This window comes from Mustela nivalis (assembly GCF_964662115.1).
Source record: "Mustela nivalis genome assembly, chromosome: 7".
Classification (NCBI taxonomy): domain Eukaryota; kingdom Metazoa; phylum Chordata; class Mammalia; order Carnivora; family Mustelidae; genus Mustela; species Mustela nivalis.
The window spans coordinates 66,562,450-66,583,021 of NC_139026.1; the positions used below are offsets into that span (position 1 = coordinate 66,562,450).

General features: G+C 40.9%; 1 pseudogene across 1 annotated transcript in view; it reads right to left on the reverse strand.

Moving 5' to 3' along the window:
- LOC309870256 (liprin-beta-1-like) overlaps window positions 1–20,572 on the reverse strand; it is a 48,758-nt pseudogene that overhangs the window by 3,665 nt on the left and 24,521 nt on the right. The window contains exons 11-21 of the transcript in view: window positions 16,497–16,651; window positions 10,972–11,087; window positions 9,942–9,998; window positions 8,568–8,637; window positions 6,194–6,365; window positions 5,698–5,730; window positions 3,435–3,567; window positions 3,019–3,147; window positions 1,377–1,527; window positions 581–692; window positions 344–432 (exon numbers count right to left, since the gene is read on the reverse strand). The product of the transcript in view is annotated as a liprin-beta-1-like (transcript). The remainder of the gene's footprint in view (window positions 1–343; window positions 433–580; window positions 693–1,376; window positions 1,528–3,018; window positions 3,148–3,434; window positions 3,568–5,697; window positions 5,731–6,193; window positions 6,366–8,567; window positions 8,638–9,941; window positions 9,999–10,971; window positions 11,088–16,496; window positions 16,652–20,572) is intronic.

Consider the following 20,572-nt stretch of genomic DNA (forward strand, 5'->3'; position numbering starts at 1 on the left):
ATTCGCATATAAAATTATGCGAAAATTTACCCCTTCAAAGCGTGCACTTCAGGGTCTACATTGTCGAATATACATAAAACCATCTTCCTGGAGAGCTGAGTTTAGATTAGCCTTCATACAGCTTAAATCCAAGTTTTAAATTTCCCAACGATACTGCAATCACCAAATCCTCTGACTTCAACTTAACAGAAACTCTTCTGGCTCTTCTCAAGTTAAGGCAACACCCTGAAACTCTGGTGGAATCATTGTGAAAACAATGCATTTTGCTCACTATTTCTGTGTCTTTCCAGAGAAAAGCAATTTGACACTCCCCTTCCCCAACTCCCAGGAGCCAATCACTTACAAGAGTCATGTAATGGAGCATTCGACCATCTACCCGTCCTTCGTCAAACTGGGTCTTGTACTGGGGGAGACCAATGTCATCCAACCACCCTACAGGAGAGAAATCGGTGTTGTTAGTAAGCCACGCAACACCTGTACTTGTGATTCAAAAGAAAAAGCAGCTTCATTCATTTATTCATTCATTCAGTCAGTCACTCATTTACTCATTCATGAATGAGTGAATTTAAAAATCTCTTACTAGTAACCCAGTTGAAATCCAGCTTTCCATGGTTGGTTTCTTCTTCAGACCCCACGGCTTGCAGTGCCAGCTGGAGCTTCTTTCGATGAAGTGAACGCTTAATCCCAAGTTCCTGAAATAATAAGCAGAAACACTGGTTTGACCATTCTGTCACTATGGGCTAGATGCCACTGGCAAAAGATGCCAGCTCCCCCCAAACGAAGCCAGTGTTAAAGACCCGACAATCCTGTTCAGTCAGCATGCCAAGTCAAGTTGGTGAAATGTTGCTGAACAAAAGGCCCCTAGAAAGCCAAGACCACAGCAACTAGTTTAGTGGGATGTTCCATTCCCTAGTAGGCTCCTTCCTCAGCAAGACTGGAATTCTATTCTTTCTGTACAAAAGGTTAAACAATTAGGAAATATGTTAAATAATTTGACGTAAGATGTAGGGCTCTTTCCTTTTCCTTTTTGCAAAGTAAAGTTGAATTGCATACATTACACTGAGAAGTTGGGCCAATGCTAAATCCTCACAAAGATTCTGAGAAATATGAGCTTAAGGTTTATTATTATGTCTATACAATTATTTCTCATTAAAATAGCCAGTGGCTTACATGTTTCATAAGGATTCATTAAGATCAGGTCCTTCTTGTTAAATCCATGCGATTAAATTAAAAAAAAAAAGTGTGAAGCAGAAAACACAGTTTTTCAAGAGTACTGACTGGCTCCCCCCACTCCCCTTTCTGGAGTATAAAACAATTCTACAATCATATTCTCTTTCTCAGTAACCATTGTCTAAACAAAACAGAGAAGCAGTCACCTTCTCCAGATCTTGCTGAGAAGCCTGCAGAAGTGTTTGGCCAGATGCAATCCAGTGCTTGCCTGAATTCACGTAGGACCCCAAGCCCTGCTCCACAAGCCAATCGCAAACCTGCTCCTTGGTCCATTTGGCAAATGGCATATCCAAGTCGCTATAAGAAAACGAACAACTGTGTGAAGAACAATTCCAAGCCAGCCCGGTGGCTTCTCAAGGTTGACCAACTTATACTGAATGAATGTAGAAATTCCCTAGTAATGCCCTATTTGACCATGAAAAGCTTACTTTTCAGTCCATGTTTAGGGGAGGTGGTACTGGCATTGAAAGTTACCTCAAAAGGACCACAGCTTTCATTTTCAAATGAAACCACAAAAGATTCAATATGATTGAGCAAGAAACATATTTGTGGAAGAAAAACAAGTTGAACCAACAAGTCAAGTCACTGTACTAGTTTCAGTCAACGTGGTTTGAAGACTGAATTTCTAAACAGAAAACACTAGGTTAGATGGAAAGAAATCAAGTCTAACTTGAACTGTAGCAGAATTATGGTTTCTCTCCAAATGGTTATCAGTGAGAAGAGCGCAACATGCCATCACTGAGTACAGGGAAACATAATCACAGTAATTTCTGGGTCAAATTTTCTACTTTGACATGTAAATCGTGTTCCTCTTTGGGGGAAAAAAAATGTAGATAAACAAAAATTTTCTTTATTTTTTTTTAAAACAGCACAAGGAGATCCTCTACTGTGTATAAAGAGAACACATGGCAAATGAGACCTTCATGTGTTTGGAGAAAGCCAGGGTTTCCTCCTTGATAAAACCTGTGCCCAGTCTTCTGCGAGGGTAGGAGAGACCATGTTCCAAAGACTAAGTGTAATGGTTTGTGCTAGATGTTTGCCAACCCCATCCTTCTCATGCTCAGTAGGTCAGTACAGTAATTTCAAAACAGCCCTCAATTGTGGTAAGGGTGTAGGAAAAGTTCCTAGAGTCTTAACAGATAAAGCATTACATAGTCCTGATAAATTCAGGATTATTTAATCCTGATTAAATTCCGTTAGAATTTGTGTCTTAATGAATTTATGTAGGTGCGTTCACAGAATCCATTAGTCATTAACGTTCACTGAACAGTTACTATTTACCAGATACTCAACGCATATTAACTCCTTTAATCTTCATAATTAGACTAATTCATACCAGGGGACACGGAGGCGTAGAGTATGGATGTAGTTGCTCAAAGGTCACCGAGGTTACAGGAAGCAGCCAAGCCAGCAATCAGATCCAAGCAGTCTGTCTCTAGAACCTACTCTTAACCGCTATGTTAGCCCATCTCTCTAGAGCTATGCTTTAGAGTACTTGGAGTAACTATTTTCTCAGTCAGATTGAAGTCAAAGAATCATTCTTACACAGATGTTGCTGACACTTTAGCTTTGGTTCCTCCCCTGGCTCACGCAGCCCTCATCTTCTGCATGATTTTCACCAACCACTGCCAACCCGCACTGCTCTAAAGATGACGGACCCCTCTGCCAGGCAAAGGGGTAAGCAAGGGATTCTACTGCTCAGCCCAGGGACAATACTAACATTGCAAGTGCTCATAGCCTGGACATGTGGGTAGAGATGTCAAAGTCCATTCGTTCAGTTTTTCTCACCTGTTAGATTGTCCCAAATCTCGAGACCAACCCAGTCATGGCCCTGCAGTTGCCCTTGTCCCTCCTCTTTTAAATTCAGGCTCAGACAGGTCATCTGGGTTGAATGTAGTTGACTGACTTCTCCTAAGTCTGAATAGAAGAAACAACATCACATTGCCTTGTAGAGACCTGAGGAGACCTTAGGACTTTAAAGTTAATGAGAACATTGCTTATGTATGGTCAGAAAAGATGTCTGGATTTACACTTTAACTGAGACCCAGTGAGTCAGTGCATCCCAGATCACAATCTTCTTTCCCATCAAAGGAACAGCAAAGCCTTACAACTGCATACTTGTTTCTAGGCAATCTTCCATTTATTCCTACATTTGAGCAACACACAACACAAAGCCCCCTCCGGTTGTCTGCTGTGTTACTTACTTTCCAAAGAGTTTCATGAATCCTCTGGATTTCTTTTTGGAATCTGGCGATGGTGGAGATATCTGCGAATTTTTCGGCTGGGAAGATCTACCAGCCAGATCTAGGTGCTCAGCTGTCTCCTTCTCTGTTTCAGCTATTCCAAGAACAGAATACATACTTGGTGAGTTTTAAAGTACGGAATGAACATGACTAGATGCTACCCTTCTTAACTTTAGCAACTCTTCACAAATTCTTCTTCGGTTGGTCTGTAAAGAGCACCCTACAAATATTACAGATGGAACACAAATTTATGTTCTGCTTTACCGTCTGCTGTGTATCAGTGAATGATGTGTATAATATCGCATATGATATTGTGCCTAAATCCATTAACTCACAAATTACCACCTCTTTGAAGTTCAAAGGTGGGATAGGATTGCCACATTCTTTAAGTGATCTGAGATCACTTAAATTAATCTCGATTTTTCTGCAGCACTTGGTACTGCTGACATTCTTCCCACATTCTCCTAAAACATCATCTCCTTCATCTTGTTAGGACAATCTACCAGATCTGTCATCTGATCGTTTCTTCTCTGCTATAGGACCTGTTTTCTCCTCTTCTTCCACTCCGAGATTCTGTTCTAGGCTCCTGCCAGCAGGATCTCTCAACAAGTTCACCCACTCCGTGCCTGGCACAAAATGATGGCTTCCCTCATTCATAAGCAGCCAGTATCACAATCTCTGGTCCTAATCTCTCTCCCCAGACTCAGGATCTGAACGTTTATGGATATTCCCAATGTGCTGTGCCAGGAACATCTTAGACTCAACAAATCCATCCAATTCTCAGAAGAATTCTCTTAGATTTTCTTATTTAATATTCCCTTGATACTAATTAATATTCTTCCTGTTACTCCCATTCACACTCTTTGGCATTTTCTTTTCACTCCCTCCTCTCCTTTGGCATTTACATCAGATCCTAGTCACCAAGCCCTGGCGGTCTTTTTTCAAGAGAGTTATTCCTATTTATAACTTGCTATGTCCTACTGAGAAAAGACTGTACTGGATATGCACACATTTTTCTTTTGATATAAAATCAGTGTCTGTTGATTCTGCCTTGAAAGAGTAACATCCAAATTTGCTACGCCCAGTTCTCCCAGCATTCTCTATTTCTTAATTCTTTTACCTGCCCCTTAAGATATGATCCCCCACTAACAAACACAAGCAGTACTGTTTCCTCAGTGTGAGACGACACTTTTACGGGAAAGAAAAAGTTGTACAAAAATCACAGAAATGGTGTTTCAGCAAGATACAAAAGTTGCAGAGGTTGACTTTTCTACGAAGCACAGCTGTGATTATAGGTTATAATAAGCAGCACTGGGCTCTTAGTATTAACAATGTATTTCTTCTAAGAAAGATGCAAAAACATTTGAAAATGTTGTCTGGATTTTATTTATCCCATGTGTATTCTAGAAATGTAAGACTGCAAAGGGAGAAAAGTAACCTGTGCTGACCCACATGAGTTGGTGTATGGGTATCTCAGGGAAAATCCAAAGGAACCTTTCCATCCAAACCCCAAAGCCATCATGAGTACGGGTATACCAGAAAATGTTGCCTAACTCACCCTCATTCTAAAAGCATCCTGTTTTCATTTTTTTGTTTTGAGGATGTTTCCTCCCTCCCATGCCCCACACTTTTAAAAAGGAAAACGGAGTTTCCCCTCTCCTAAAATCACTCTAGGGGAGGCTCCTTAAATATCCCAGAAATCTTCCTCCAGTGTCACTAAATGCCACTTCCATCTTCAAAGCAATAAATGTCAGAAGAACATTCCCTTAAGAAAAGTCAGTCTAAAGCAATCATTTGCAATGTCTTCTACAGACTTCTCGATTTGGCTGAAAACATTGCTCTCTGGGGATAATGGAGACATGGAGAAGGAACTGTCAGGACCTGGCAGTTAGTGTGAGACAGGATGCACCGGAAGGGTGAGAAAGCTGGAAGGTACGAGGCAGGAGAGTCCTGCCCTGGACTCTGAGGGTGCCGTGCGCTTCTGGGTCCTCCCAGAGCTCCTGGCAAGGTGTCATTAGCAAGGGTTAAAACAGCACGTAGGCTGGGAAGCAAAGACTCTCCAGAAAGTTCACTTTAGCAGCAGTTGGAAGGAACTCTCTGGAGTCGAGGACAACATTTTCTGATCGCTGCCAGCTTGCTTTCTAGAGATCGCAGATACCAAGAGCAAGGATTAGTCAGCCTGGAGGACAGCACTGGCGAAGGCTGGCATGCAGGGGTACGATACCTAGGGTGGGTGCACTGGCACTTCGTTTACGATCTTCAGATATCCCAACAATGCACACAATCACACGCAGCCCAATGGAGAGAACACAGGAGAATGACAAAATGAAACACAGCTCAAAGTCCTACTCACAAAATACACACGGGGGAGGAAAGGCAAGCACTGCGCTGTGCTTCCAACATCGCAGACTCCATTAGCAGGAACAATATGGGGTTAATTGGTCCACTTTCGAAACAGATGAGAAGCTGTTTACAATGAACTCAGAGAGTGTCAAGGGTTTTGGTCTTTCCTCTACACTTATACTCCAACAAGGAGAGCAGGGTGATGGCCTGCACAGAGCTATCTTTACCACCGAATTAAACCCAAGGGGTCAGTTTCTTGCATTCACCTTCATTTCTGAGAACGAGAAACGCACAGATCAATGAACCAGGGAAGGGAGGGGATTGACCTTGTCCTCGTCCTGAGTGAATTAAAGCAAAAGCACGCTGGCCATACGTACCCAAGTTTGGTGCACTTGCTGTCCTCTTGTTACTTTTTATTTTAAAAAAGCCACGCCCAAAGAATGATCTGGCTTTCCGAGTGCCAAAGGGGTTGTCGTCCACGGATGCATCACGCCCCGGAGCTTTCGGAGGGAGGCCCCTGAATGGGCTGCTTTCTACAGGAGCTTTATCCTAAAAGACAAGTAATAATAAATGGAACACAGCGTGGCTGTGCACAATTAGGAGTACACGCTGGGCACAACACCTGATCTGTTACACATGTGATTTTATTTAAAAGAATCACAGAACTGATAAGTTGATTATGAACACCAAGCACCATATTACAATTTAGAAAGTCAGTTCTGAAAGCTACTTAGGAAGCAAGAGCAGCAACAAAAACATGTTCATCACTGACCTATAACCGGCATGCTTCATATGTGAAGTATTTAGGACATAGAAATTCTCAAGCTTTATTTTATTTGCCTCATTCCCCCAATGACATGGAAATAAGGTACTGCATAACCAGAATACCAGCAGGCTTCCTATTTTTCGAATGGTTATGACATGACTAGGCTACAATGCAGTTCACAGTCTTTGTACCGTAACTGCATCAGAAGCCCAGCGTAATATAATCACTGTGCAAAGTAGGCGTTATCTCCAAGCTTCTACACCAGCAGCAGAAAGAGATTCTACTCCAGTTATTTAAATATTCTACTCAAGGAATTACTAGTCAAATGAGGACACAACCAGTGACTGTTAAACATTTTGTTTTTGAGAGGGTGTTCTGAGACATATTCATTACCTTGCCTGCAAGTTACCCGACACAGATCACCAATTTTCAAACACTATGACATGCTTGATACACTTAACACCAAAACTAAACTTGTTATAATTAAATTTTTCTTCATCGATTCAGAAGATTCTTTGGCTGTCTCTAAAAGGTCAAGGTCTTTATCGCGAAACTTAACTGTAATTAAGTTATACTTCTAAGTACTGTTGATTTTTTAGCTTTCTTGTTATTTGAATTAGCAGTTCCAGTAACATGATCTATTATATTGTTTTAGTAGGATCCAAAGATGCTTTGATTTGCATGCCCTCATTCCTCTAACATCTCCTGCCCTCTGTTTTTGTTTTTGCAGAGGTAGAGAAAGGGGAGAGGGGACACAAGCTTTGAAGGTGGTTATTTTATCCTCTGAATTTATTGCTCATCGTAACTACAAGTTTATAGATGCCACAGTTTAGTGCAACTATTACCTATGTCTCACCACAGATGTCAAAATCATTTAATCATTTATTGAATTGGCAAGACAAAAAAGGACAAAGGATGCCTGTAATTACAGCTGTGTGCACAGTCCATGCCTTATCAGGGACACCTACATTACAACTCAAGGCATTCAGAGCCAGCAGTCAAGGGAGTGCATCTGGAAGTGGCCTACCAGAAGGTAGCCTTTACAGAGTTAATGGTTGAAAATTGGAGGAAGAACGAGAGCCCTTGTTGATGAGGTCTTTAAAAAAAAAAAGACAAAAAAACAGAACACCAAAATGTTTGCTGTATACACAGTGGCTATATTAAATAAACAGCTGTTCTCGGGCGGGTGACCTAAGGATGTTTTGTGAGGTCTTAGGAAGCCCAAATATGATAATTAAGAATATCACTAGCCTGATTGAGAGTTGGGGGTTTTGTCTGTTTTTTGTACCTCCCCAACAGTTTATTGAGGTGAAACATAAAAAGTAACTGAACAATTAGGGGACATTAAGTACACTCACGGTGTTATATAACTGCCACCTCCACCTAGCTCCCAAACATTTCCATCATTTTGAATAAAACCCCTCACCCTGGAAGCAGTTTCTCTCCGTTCCTCCCTCTCCATCTCTGGCAACCGCCAAACTGGGTTCTGTCTCTATGGATTTATCTACTCTACATACTTCACATAAATGGAATCGTGGACTATCTGATCTTTCGTATCTGGTTTCTTTCATATAACATGTTTTGGAGGTTCTGAGTTTGGGTTTTTTGGAGACAGTTAAGCAATCCCATGTATCAGACATCACAAACATTTTTCCATTGTAATCTGGACATAGGAATGGCTTCATATATTCACAAACTGTTACACACAATTCTAGAAATTAAAATAAACTTTTATCTACTTCTAAGCTATACAATCTCAGTTCCATTTATTTCCAATAATGGCTAATTAGTCTTCAGTTGTGATTATATACACTAGTTTCAACTGTTCATATTCACCCTTCTTAATATTTACCATTAACTGTGGTATCTAATAGATCTGCATTAGAGAAACCTCAAACTCTTCTTGACAGTTTTCTTTGGAAAATGGGAAAATGTGAGGATCCCTAAATATTTGCGTCTCAGGGTAACAGACAGAGAAACAACACAGAACCAACCCCATCTGATGACTCTTTCTTCAGATTGACCAGGCTGCTGGACTTTTGCAGACTTGAAGTTCTAAAAATAACAATAATAGTAATTAGGATTAATAATAAGTGGCTCTGGTGCCACTGTTTCTTAGGAGAATATCTTGGAAAGAAACTAAAACTGTGTGTGGGTTGAATCCTGGTCATAAAAGAAAATCCGGATTCAGGCAGTCACTTATGTGCTTTACTAAATTATAACATTGAGTTCTTTTAAAAGCAGAGGTGGTTAACTGTCCTGCCAATAACTCTAAATGTCCCACACATGTTAGAATAGCTGGAAAAACACTTAGGACTCTCCTTGTGATGTCAACATTTGAAAATAAACCAGCATTTTTCCATGGACCAGTGGTGTATCCTTTTATGTATACATTTAGACCAGGAACCTTTTTATTTTTTATTTTTATTTAAATTTTAGTTAATATACCAGGGAACTTCTAAAATACTCACGTACTATTTATATATAATCCTTGTAATTAAAATAAAGCACAGAAGTGTTACTTTTCAATTCACAAAGGAATCCATTTTCTGAATCTGGCCAAGTAGTTCATTTTACAGTTCTGATCGAGGCATACAAGAAAAATCCCTCTGGCTGCCCATAATAATTTGTTTGCTATCCTTGCAAAGGCGAAGTGACACTGTAAACATCCAGAGATTTTTTTCCCTTTCACATAACTAGCATTCAAGTGTACAGGGCTGTCTTTTCAAAAATGGAAGTCAGGAATAGGTGACCAGTTTAGAGAGAGAAAAAAGCTCTAAGAAGCAGAGTAACACACATACACAAACTTTTAAAAGGCAATTCTCATGTACTCATCTGTACGTAAGTTACTAGACTTGTCCAGTATCAAATAAAGTAAAAGATATTGGTGAGAAAAGAGAAGATCTCATCTTTGAATACTGCTCTGGTAAGAGATTTTCCTAATTCAGACTTGAACTTGGATAAACATAGATAATGGACCGGTTTACTACATGGAGAATGCAAAAAACTACTGCATCCTTTCCAGCCATTACATCATTCTCTGTGACTCTTTTCTGCTAGGGTCAAAATGCAAGCCAGTGCAAACCTGAAATTCAAAGCACTGCACTTCACATGAAAACTGATGAAGGAAGGCTAAAGCCGTGCAAACACTTGGCACGAGATAATGGATAACAGTCCATGAGTAAGAATCTCTTTGTTAACTCACAACCTCCCCTTTCCCTGACATCCAACCACCACACCTGCATTAATGTATTCAGGCCTCAGTCATCCGCTTCTCACAGTGGTCACTGTGAGTTTGTCAGAAGCTTCCTCTCTCCCAGGTATCAATGACATTTTCCACATTCAAGAACATGACTTACGAAAGACTATCGCACGGCTGGGTTTCAACAGAAGCACCAAGGATTATTTTTCCATCACTAAAAGAAGAAAGAAAAGAAAAGGAAAAAAAAAAATGGAATGTGTGTGCTTCACAAGTAAAAGACCATATATATTCTAAGTAAGCAGAACTGTCAAAAAAACAAAAAATTGTGCTGGGGAAGCGATTTCTCTTTTAAAACAGTCGTGTGTGTTTTGTTTTGTTTTGTTTTTAAACACAGGCTCCATGCCCAGTATGGGGCTTGAACCCACAACCCTGAGATTAAGACCTGAGCTGAGATTGAGTCAGCTGCTGAATTTACTGAGGATTCCCAGCTGCCCCTCTCTTTTAAAATTTTCTACTATATTTTCTTTTGTTAAAAAAATATTTTACTTATTTATCTGACAGAGAAATCACAAGTAGGCAGAGAAGCAGGCAGAGAGAGAAGAGGAAGCAGGCTCCCTGCCGAGCAGAGAGCCCTATGTGGGGCTCGATCCCAGGACCCTGGGATCATGACCTGAGCCAAAGGCAGAGGCTTAACCCACTGAGCCATCCAGGTGCCCCTAAAATATTCTATTATATTTTCTTTTATTTGGTCTCATTATAAGGTTAAGTAATTGCGAACATGCTCCCTCAAAATTCTACTTGTTAATGGAGAAACTACTGTATCCCTGTCCCAAATCCTTCTTCCGAACAGCCTGGGCCACATGACCATTGCTATGGGGCTTGGGACCCACTGGCGGCTCCCCATGACTTAGGACATAAAACTTGAGTCCCCTAAAATCTCTCTCTAACCTGAACACCACACCTCCCTGGACTCCTGCCCTAGGACTTCTTGCTTCACACCCTTTATTTCAATAATCCAGAACTGACTGTAGTGATTGATTTACACTGGTCCCCTGGCACATGCCTTACAGTTTCTTGCCTCTCACAGTAAAACCTGTGTCTGTAAATAAATTGCAATGCACTCTTGTGTTTGCTTGATCTACTCTGCTGAACATTTATATTGCAATGTTGGGTCATAAATGACATACCTTTCTTCGAATGAAGTCTCTGGTTGAGGAGGCAATTTTGCGCTTTCAGACGTTTCCAGGCCCTTAGATGTTGGCAGTAATGAAGGGATTGAAACTTGTAAGATGCTGGTGTGGAACTGTAATGTAATTAGAGAAAGTAAAAAATCCAATAAATAAGACAGAAGTCACAGAGATAAAATAAAAATAACGGAGACAATTACATGGTCCATCAAAAAAATTTCATACACCTATGTTTAAAAACACTATTCTTCTCTTTATAAAATGGTCTCTGGATATAAACATCAATGACTGTTAAAGTCAGAGAAAACATTCTGGAGGAAGGTCATTTTTTTTTTTAAAGGTTTTATTTATTTATTTGACAGAGAGAGAGTGATCACAAGTAGGCAGAGAGGCACGCAGAGAGAGGGGGGAAGCAGGTCCCTGCTTAGCAGAGATCCCGATGTAGGGCTCGATCCCAGGACCCTGAGATCATGACCTGAGCTGAAGGCAGAGGCTTAACCCACTGAGCCACCCAGGTGCCCCAAGGAAGGTCATTTTTGAACTTGGTTGTGAATAAAACATAATACCATCAAGTAAGTCAATAGTTGATCCTGACAACTTTAAGCCCTAGTAAAAACTTTGGTTCTAACCTTATGCAAGTCACTTAACTGGGCACCAGTTTTCTCCTCTGTAACATGAGAATGGCAATGCCTACCTGACAGGGTTGTCATGATTTGAGATGAGATTTGGGTAAAGTGCTTTGTAAACACATCTGTTTTCACTTTATTTTCTATCACTAGTCTAATAGAGAATGTTGTTCAAACCAGATTTTTTTTTTTTTTTAAGATTTTATTTATTTGGGACGCCTGGGTGGCTCAGTTGGTTAAGCAGCTGCCTTCGGCTCAGGTCATGATCCCAGCGTCCTGGGATCGAGTCCCACATCGGGCTCCTTGCTCCGCAGGGAGCCTGCTTCTCCCTCTGACTCTGCCTTGCACTCTGTCTGCCTGTGCTTGCTCTCTCTGTCTCTCTCTGACAAATACATAAATAAAATCTTTAAAAAAAAAAAAAAGATTTTATTTATTTGACAGAGAGAGACATGGTGAGAGGGAACACAAGGAGGAGGAGTGGGAGAGGGAGAAGCAGGCTTCCCACTTCCCTGAGCAGGGAGCCTGATGATGGGCTCCATCCCAGAACCCTGGGATCACGACCTGAGCAGAAGGCAGACACTTAACGACTGAGCCACCTAGGCACCCACCAAACCAGTTCTTTGTGGATACCACTTAAAACACTTGGCTTAATAATACTACAGTAGCAACAACAAAAATGCCTAAAAACACCTTCCTAAACAAATGCTTTGTGTACCCTAAGGATGGAATCTATGGAACAAATTTTATACTCTGGGGTTAAATAATTTTCGATGACTGTAGAGCAGTATGGTGTAAGAGCCCATCATAAACTACAATACATGAATCACTTAAAAAATATTGTGATAAAAAAATAAAATTTTCCTCAGTGAATTCAGTCTGCCAGTCAACCAACCAATCAGTGACCGTCCCTCCTTCTGAAGTCAGCCAGGAAGGTAGGGACTTACAACCTGGAACACACTTCTAGATGCCAATCAATCAATGACAGTCTCACCTCTGTAACCACACATCCACAGTGGATGTCAACTCTCTCTAGCCTCTGAGAGTCCCTCAATCCCTGAGCTCCAAGCAACCCCACATGCCCCACATATGATCAAAGAGACTGTCCCTGACCAACAAAGTTCACCGAGGTAACTAAATAAGCAATACATTTAGCTCTGTGGTTTTTTGTTCCAGTTACTGAGCGGTGGTCTCATTCCTTGACACTAAGAGGTTATAACATGTGAAGTCTGTTGAAATAATCTGATTGGGCCCAAGACGGAGTGGTTCGTGTTAAGCTCCATGTCAGTAAACCCAAGCTTAGCTAAGTTTCCGTGCTCGGCACTCCCAGAAAAGGCAGACCTAGGTCAACCAATCGGCACTTGCCTGCCCTTAGTAAGTTACCTGACCCACCCCGCCCCGAGACTTCTCTTTGCTGCACATTAAGGAAAGTAACCCTACTTAACCAACCAGCAAATGACCAGCCTGATCCTCTGCTCCTGCTTCCTTCGGCCTAAAAAAGCCCTTCATTTTGTACAGATCCGTAGAGTTCCTTTCCATCTGCTAAAACGGACATTGCCTGATTCATAAATTGCTGAATAAAGCCAGTAAGATGTTGCAAATTTACTCATTTGAAGTTTGTTCTTTAACAACAAGTCTGATCTTGTTGCTTCGCGATTTTTTATTTATTTTTTTTTTTTTTAGAATCTTTATGATTAGTTCTGGGCAATTTACAGAGCCATCATCCCTGTGTTAAAAATTTTCTCAGCTGAATTTTTTTTTAAAGATTTTATTTATTTGACACAGAGAGATCACAAGTAGGCAGAGAGAGAGAGGAGGAAGCAGGCTCCCTGCTGAGCAGAGAGCCCAATGTGGGACTTGATTGATCCCAGGACCCTGAGATCATAAACTGAGCCGAAGGCAGAGGCTTAACCTACTGAGCCACCCAGGCGCCCCTGAATTTTGTTCTTTAAGAAGTCCTATTGCTGTAAAATAGGAGATTACTTCACTCTCTTTTTTCTTTTTTTTTTTTTTTAATTTGAATCTTTATGATTAGTTCTGGGCGAATTATTGAGCCATCATCCCTTGTGTTGTCAAGTTCACAGTAGCTCCCCGGGTTCCTAACATGGGGAAGGAAATGGCCCACTAACAAACTGATCCATTTCCTTGATTTCGTTTTGAACTTAGGACTTTAACTCCCAACTCCAATCTCCCTTCTAGCTCTTCTTTAACAATATGGCTGAACACACTCAATCCTCATCAAATCATTCTGGTTCCAAACAAAAAGTCTCATTAAAGTACAATTCACATAGGAAAGACTTTTTTTAAAGAGACTATCTGGGCAAATCTTACATGTAACATCTGCCATTCTGTAAATAGGCAGCAAGCATACTCATTGACTGTCAAATGTTATTTTTCCCTTCAGTAGAAATATAATTAGCAATTAGGGGATTTTCCCCCTCTAACATATTTTTTATTTCCCCCTCTAAAATATTTTTTATTCCTTAACTAATCCTTTGCCTCTTTTTTCCAATTTTATTGGGATATCACTGACATGCAGTACCGTATAAATTAAAAAGAAAAAAGAAAAGGAAAGGAAAAAAAAACACATTTTTTTCCTTGCAATGAGAACTTTTCGGATCTACAGTCTTAGCAACCTTCCAGCATACCAGACAGCAGTGTTAACTATAGTCATCACGTTGTACCTTATACCCCCAGCACACTTGTCTTATAACTGGAAGTCCGTACCTTTTGATCACCACCTTCCAATTTCCCCTACCCAGTAATCCTTATGACTGACATCTTTTAGCCCTCTCCTATAGTGAAGAGAGAAATGTTTCCTCCTTGAATTCATTTTCATGCAATTCAAATTTCATTTTCTCATTAGGTAATCAGCAGGAATAGATAGGAAAAGAAAAGATGCCACTTGGTTTTTTTCTCACTGAATACAGTAATATGTTAAAGGAAAGATGACCAAAGGGGGAATTGGAAAACATAAGGTAGTCAAGACTATTTAGTTAAAAAACAAAAACAACAATAACAAAAACAATTTTTCCCATTCCCAGTTTCTCTAGACAGTACACTGCACTAAAATTAAAAGTTCTAGGGCAAAGACGGAGGTGCTGTCAGGAAGCCACGGGTGTGCCTAGGTTAAGACCTCAGGAAGACTTAAGGTACAGCTGTCTCATTGAAACCTTCAAAAAGTTCGACAACTCTAAAAACAGAGGGAGATTCCATAGCAGCCATACAGAAAACTTAAGATAGAGAAAGTCTTATGGTGAAGATAATTGTGGATATCCTTTACCTGATAGAGTGGATTATAAATTGATTCATAAGAAATGCCAAATGAATAAAATATTATACCAAATAGAACCAAAAGGGACAGAGATAGTAGAAGGCAGAAGGCCCTAGACCCGTATAGATACTTTTGCAGAAAACAACTCATCTGCAATTACAGGTTCTTTCTCCTGGAAATGGAAAGATGACTCCCAAGGAACAACCAAGAGCCCAAAGGTCTGGGCCCTGTCAAGGAACTGGCCACACGAGCCTGGCTGGATTTGGGAACTGCTACTGACTAATGATACGTGGGTGTCTTCCATGTCTATGTTCCCTCTTCTTGAATGGGAATGCCCAGTAGTTACTATGCCCATTCCACCACTGCATGTCAGGTGTGTAGGGGACAAATGACTTGACCTTGAATTTCCTGGTTCTTTACATGGAATGGAGTGCTACTCGAGAAGCCAAACCTGAGCAGCTGCACCTACATCTTGACCGGGTCTGGATGACAAGGTCTTGGGATGCGGAAGCCTGACTGGAGTAAGACCAAGAGGTCTTTGATGAGGGGATGAGGACATTTTGCATTGGGGAGGGATATAAATGATTGTAGCCAGAGAGTGGAGGGCAGTTGTACTAGTCGAATATGGTCGTAGGGGTATATGCCATCCCATGTGTTCTTCTCAAATGTGATATTACTTGTCCATCAAGAGGTAGGGTCTTTGTTTCCTCTCTGTGAATGTGTGTGGGCCTGTGACTACAGGAGAAGAGATGCCACAGGGTTTCCGAGTCATAGCATAAAAGATGATATAAATATGCCCAGTCCTCTTATTGGGATGCTCATCCTTAGGATCTAAACGCTCTGCTAGAAGAAAGCCAGGGAGTCACAGGTATTTCCAGCTAGGGCCTCAGCTGAGGTCCTGTCCAACAGTAGTACCAACCAACCATGTGATATAAAAATGGGTAGCCTTCGGATGACTCAAGCCTCCAGCCTTCACACCATTCCAACTATTGCCCAGTGGAGCGAAGAAGAAATGCTCCTGCTGAGCCTTACCCACATCACACATTTGTTAGCAAAACAAGTGCTGTCATTCAAGCCACAAATTTTTGGGGTGGTTTGCAATAGGTAATGGAAACAGATTTTGGAACCAGTCTGATGTGTGAAAGAAAAGTTAATGATGAGTTCAAGACTAAATATTCCTGTCCAGCTGCTTTTTTCCAAGTCTAAAGAAGTCAGGGAAGATTTTAGACCAGAATTTTTCAGAGACAACATTGGAAGTGACTAAAACCAACTTCTTTATATAATCTCACGTTATCCCTCTTCATTTATTCCCTATTTGTTCTTTACTAATAAAGATTATTATTGTGTAGATTGTAATCCATTTAGGATGACATCTTTCTCCCATGTTCTTCCTGAATTGTTTAAGCAATTTTGACATTGCCCAAGGTATTTATTTATTAAAGAGGGGGGGAAAAAACAATCTTTCAAATAAAGTCCTAGCAGACTGAGTTTTGACATGAAAATTGCTAAGACTCAGTCAGTAGCCACACTGAGAAAAGATCCCAGGTCTTTCCTGCTGTCAACAGCATTTTAACCTTCAATGACACAGTCTCTTCACTACAAAGATAATGTTGAGAGTCTGTAAATACCTCTTCTGGAACACTTGTGTTGAATGGGTCACGACTGGGAGATCCCGTGACTGGTGTAGATGATACACTTTTCTCCAGGTCACTAAAACCCTGCGCATCCAGCAAAGTGGAGACGGAACCAGAAGTGAGCAGACCGTCCAAGTCGCCATCTTGGTCTAGGAAAAGGAGAAAAATGGCAGCTTTTCATTTACATTTCATTTTTGGAGGAAGAATACCAACTGAATATAAAAATTTTTCCCATCCTCAAAAATCAAAAGTGAGTTTCCTTTGAAATCCTTAGAAAAATAACAAGAGGACCTCTAGGAGAAATGTTAAACTATGAGCACCTGGAGCCTGAGGGTGGTATTAATAGCTATTACCACAGACTCACAGCCTTGAAATCAGAAGTTCATTTAGTCCAACAACCTTCCCTAATTTTGTTTCAGAATTTGGGGCTTTACAAATTTCAGTTCAGAAACAACCAAGCTGGGGAGGAGTCAAGATGGCGGAGAAGTAGCAAGCTGAGACTGCTTCAGCTAGCCGGAGATCAGCTAGATAGCTTATCTAAAGATTGCAAACACCTGAAAATCCATGGGCAGATCGAAGAGAAGAAGAACAGCAATTCTGGAAACAGAAAAACAACCACTTTCTGAAAGGTAGGACCGGCGGAGAAGTGAATCCAAAGCAACGGGAAGATAGACCCCGGGGGAGGGGCCGGCTCCCGGCAAGCAGCAGAGCAAGCGCGCACAAAATCAGGACTTTTAAAAGTCTGTTCCGCTGAGGGACATCACTCCAGAGGCTAAACCGGGGCGAAGCCCACGCGGGGTCAGCGTGGCCTCAGGTCCAGCAGGGTCACAGAAGGATCGGGGGTGTCTGAGTGTCGCAGAGCTTGCGGGTATTGGAACGGGAGAGCTGGCTACAGAGACAGAGCCGACAATAAGCTCACAGCTCGGTGTTACCTTGAACCGGTCGCAGGCTCGGTGAGCTCGGAGCGCGGCTGGAGGTCAGGCAGACGGGAGTAACTGGGCGCTGTTCTCTGAGGGCGCAGTGAGGAGTGGGGCCCTGGGCTCTCGGCTCCTCCGGGCCTGAGACCAGGAGGCCGCCATTTGTATTCCCGTCCTCCGGAACTCAACGGAAAGCGCTCAGGGAACAAAAGCTCCTGAAAGCAAACCCGAGCGGATTACTCACCCCGGCCCCGGGTAAGGGTGCTGTAATTCCGCCTGGGGCAAAGACACTTGAGAATCACTACAACAGGCCCCTCCCCCAGAAGATCAACAAGAAATCCAGCCGAGACCAAGTTCACCTACCAAGGAGTGCGGTTTCAATACCAAGGAGAGCAGCAGAATTCCAGAGGAGGAGAAAGCCAAGCACGGAACTCATGGTTTTTTCCTGTGATTTTTTTTAGTCTTGCAGTTAATTTAATTTTTTCTTTTTCATTTTTTTTTTTTTCCTTCTCGCCTTCGGGTAAATTTTTTTTTTTTAACTGTTACCTTTTTCTTTTTTAACGATTTTTTACTAGTTTATCTAATATATATATTTTTACTTTTTTACATATTTCTTAGGTGTTTTCTTTTTTAAAAAATTCTTTTCTTTTTTAATTTCTTTTTTCTTTTTTTTTCTTTCTTCCTTTTTGAACCTCTTTTTATCCCCTTTCTCCCCACTCACGATTTTGGATCTCTTCTCATTTGGTTAAAGCATATTTTCCTGGGGTTGTTGCCACCCTTTTAGTATTTTACTTGCCCCTTCATTTACTCTTATCTGGACAAAATGACAAGACGTAAAAATACAACACAAAAAAAAGAACAAGAGGCAGTACCGAAGGCTAGGGACCTAATCAATACAGACATCAGTAATATGTCAGATCTAGAGTTCAGAATGACAATTCTCAAGGTTCTAGCCGGGCTCGAAAAAGGCATGGAAGATATTAGAGAAACCCTCTCGAGAGATAGAAAAGCCCTTTCTGGAGAAATAAAAGAACTAAAATCTAACCAAGTTGAAATCAAAAAAGCTATTAATGAGGTGCAATCAAAAATAGAGGCTCTAACTGCTAGGATAAATGAGGCAGAAGAAAGAATTAGTGATATAGAAGACCAAATGACAGAGAATAAAGAAGCTGAGCAAAAGAGGGACAAACAGCTACTGGACCACGAGGGGAGAATCCGAGAGATAAGTGACACCATAAGACGAAACAACATTAGAATAATTGGGATTCCAGAAGAAGAAGAAAGAGAGAGGGGAGCAGAAGGTATACTGGAGAGAATTATTGGGGAGAATTTCCCCAATATGGCAAAGGGAATGAGCATCAAAATTCAGGAGGTTCAGAGAACGCCCCTCAAAATCAATAAGAATAGGCCCACACCCCGTCACCTAATAGTAAAATTTACAAGTCTCAGTGACAAAGAGAAAATCCTGAAAGCAGCCCGGGAAAAGAAGTCTGTAACATACAATGGTAAAAATATTAGATTGGCAGCTGACTTATCCACAGAGACCTGGCAGGCCAGAAAGAGCTGGCATGATATTTTCAGAGCACTAAACGAGAAAAACATGCAGCCAAGAATACTATATCCAGCTAGGCTATCATTGAAAATAGAAGGAGAGATTAAAAGCTTCCAGGACAAACAAAAACTGAAAGGATTTGCAAATACCAAACCAGCTCTACAGGAAATATTGAAAGGGGTCCTCTAAGCAAAGAGAGAGCCTACAAGTGGTAGATCAGAAAGGAACAGAGACCATATACAGTAACAGTCACCTTACAGGCAATACAAAGGCACTAAATTCATATCTCCCAATAGTAACCCTGAATGTGAATGGGCTAAATGCCCCTGTCAAAAGACACAGGGTATCAGAATGGATAAAAAAACAAAACCCATCTATATGTTGCCTCCAAGAAACTCATTTTAAGCCCGAAGACACCTCCAGATTTAAAGTGAGGGGGTGGAAAAGAATTTACCATGCTAATGGATATCAGAAGAAAGCAGGAGTGGCAATCCTTATATCAGATCAATTAGATTTTAAGCCAAAGACTATAATAAGAGATGAGGAAGGACACTATATCATACTCAAAGGGTCTGTCCAACAAGAAGATTTAACAATTTTAAATATCTATGCCCCCAATGTGGGAGCAGCCAACTATATAAACCAATTAATAACAAAATCAAAGAAACACATCCACAATAATACAATAATAGTAGGGGACTTTAACACTCCCCTCACTGAAATGGACAGATCATCCAAGCAAAAGATCAGCAAGGAAATAAAGGCCTTAAACGACACACTGGACCAGATGGACATCAGAGATATATTCAGAACTTTTCATCCCAAAGCAACAGAATACGCATTCTTCTCTAGTGCAAATGGAACATTCTCCAGAATAGATCACATCCTCGGTCCTAAATCAGGACTCAACTGGTATCAAAAGATTGGGATCATTCCCTGCATATTTTCAGACCACAATGCTCTAAAGCTAGAACTCAACCACAAAAGGAAGTTTGGAAAGAACCCCAATACATGGAGACTAAACAGTATCCTTCTAAAGAATGAATGGGTCAACTGGGAAATTAAAGAAGAATTGAAAAAAATCATGGAAACAAATGATAATGAAAATACAATGGTTCAAAATCTGTGGGACACAACAAAGGCAGTCCTGAGAGGAAAATATATAGCGGTACAAGCCTTTCTCAAGAAACAAGAAAGGTCTCAGGTACACAACCTAACCCTACACCTAAAGGACCTGGAGAAAGAACAAGAAAGAAACCCTAAGCCCAGCAGGAGAAGAGAAATCATAAAGATCAGAGCAGAAATCAATGAAATAGAAACCAAAAAAACAACAGAACAAATCAACAAAACTAGGAGCTGGTTCTTTGAAAGAATTAATAAATTTGATAAACCCCTGGCCCGACTTATCAAAAAGAAAAGAGAAAGGACCCAAATAAATAAAATCATGAATGAAAGAGGAGAGATCACAACTAACACCAAAGAAATACAAACTATTATAAGAACATACTATGAGCAACTCTACGGCAATAAATTTGACAATCGGGAAGAAATGGATGCATTCCTAGAAACATATAAACTACCACAACTGAACCAGGAAGAAA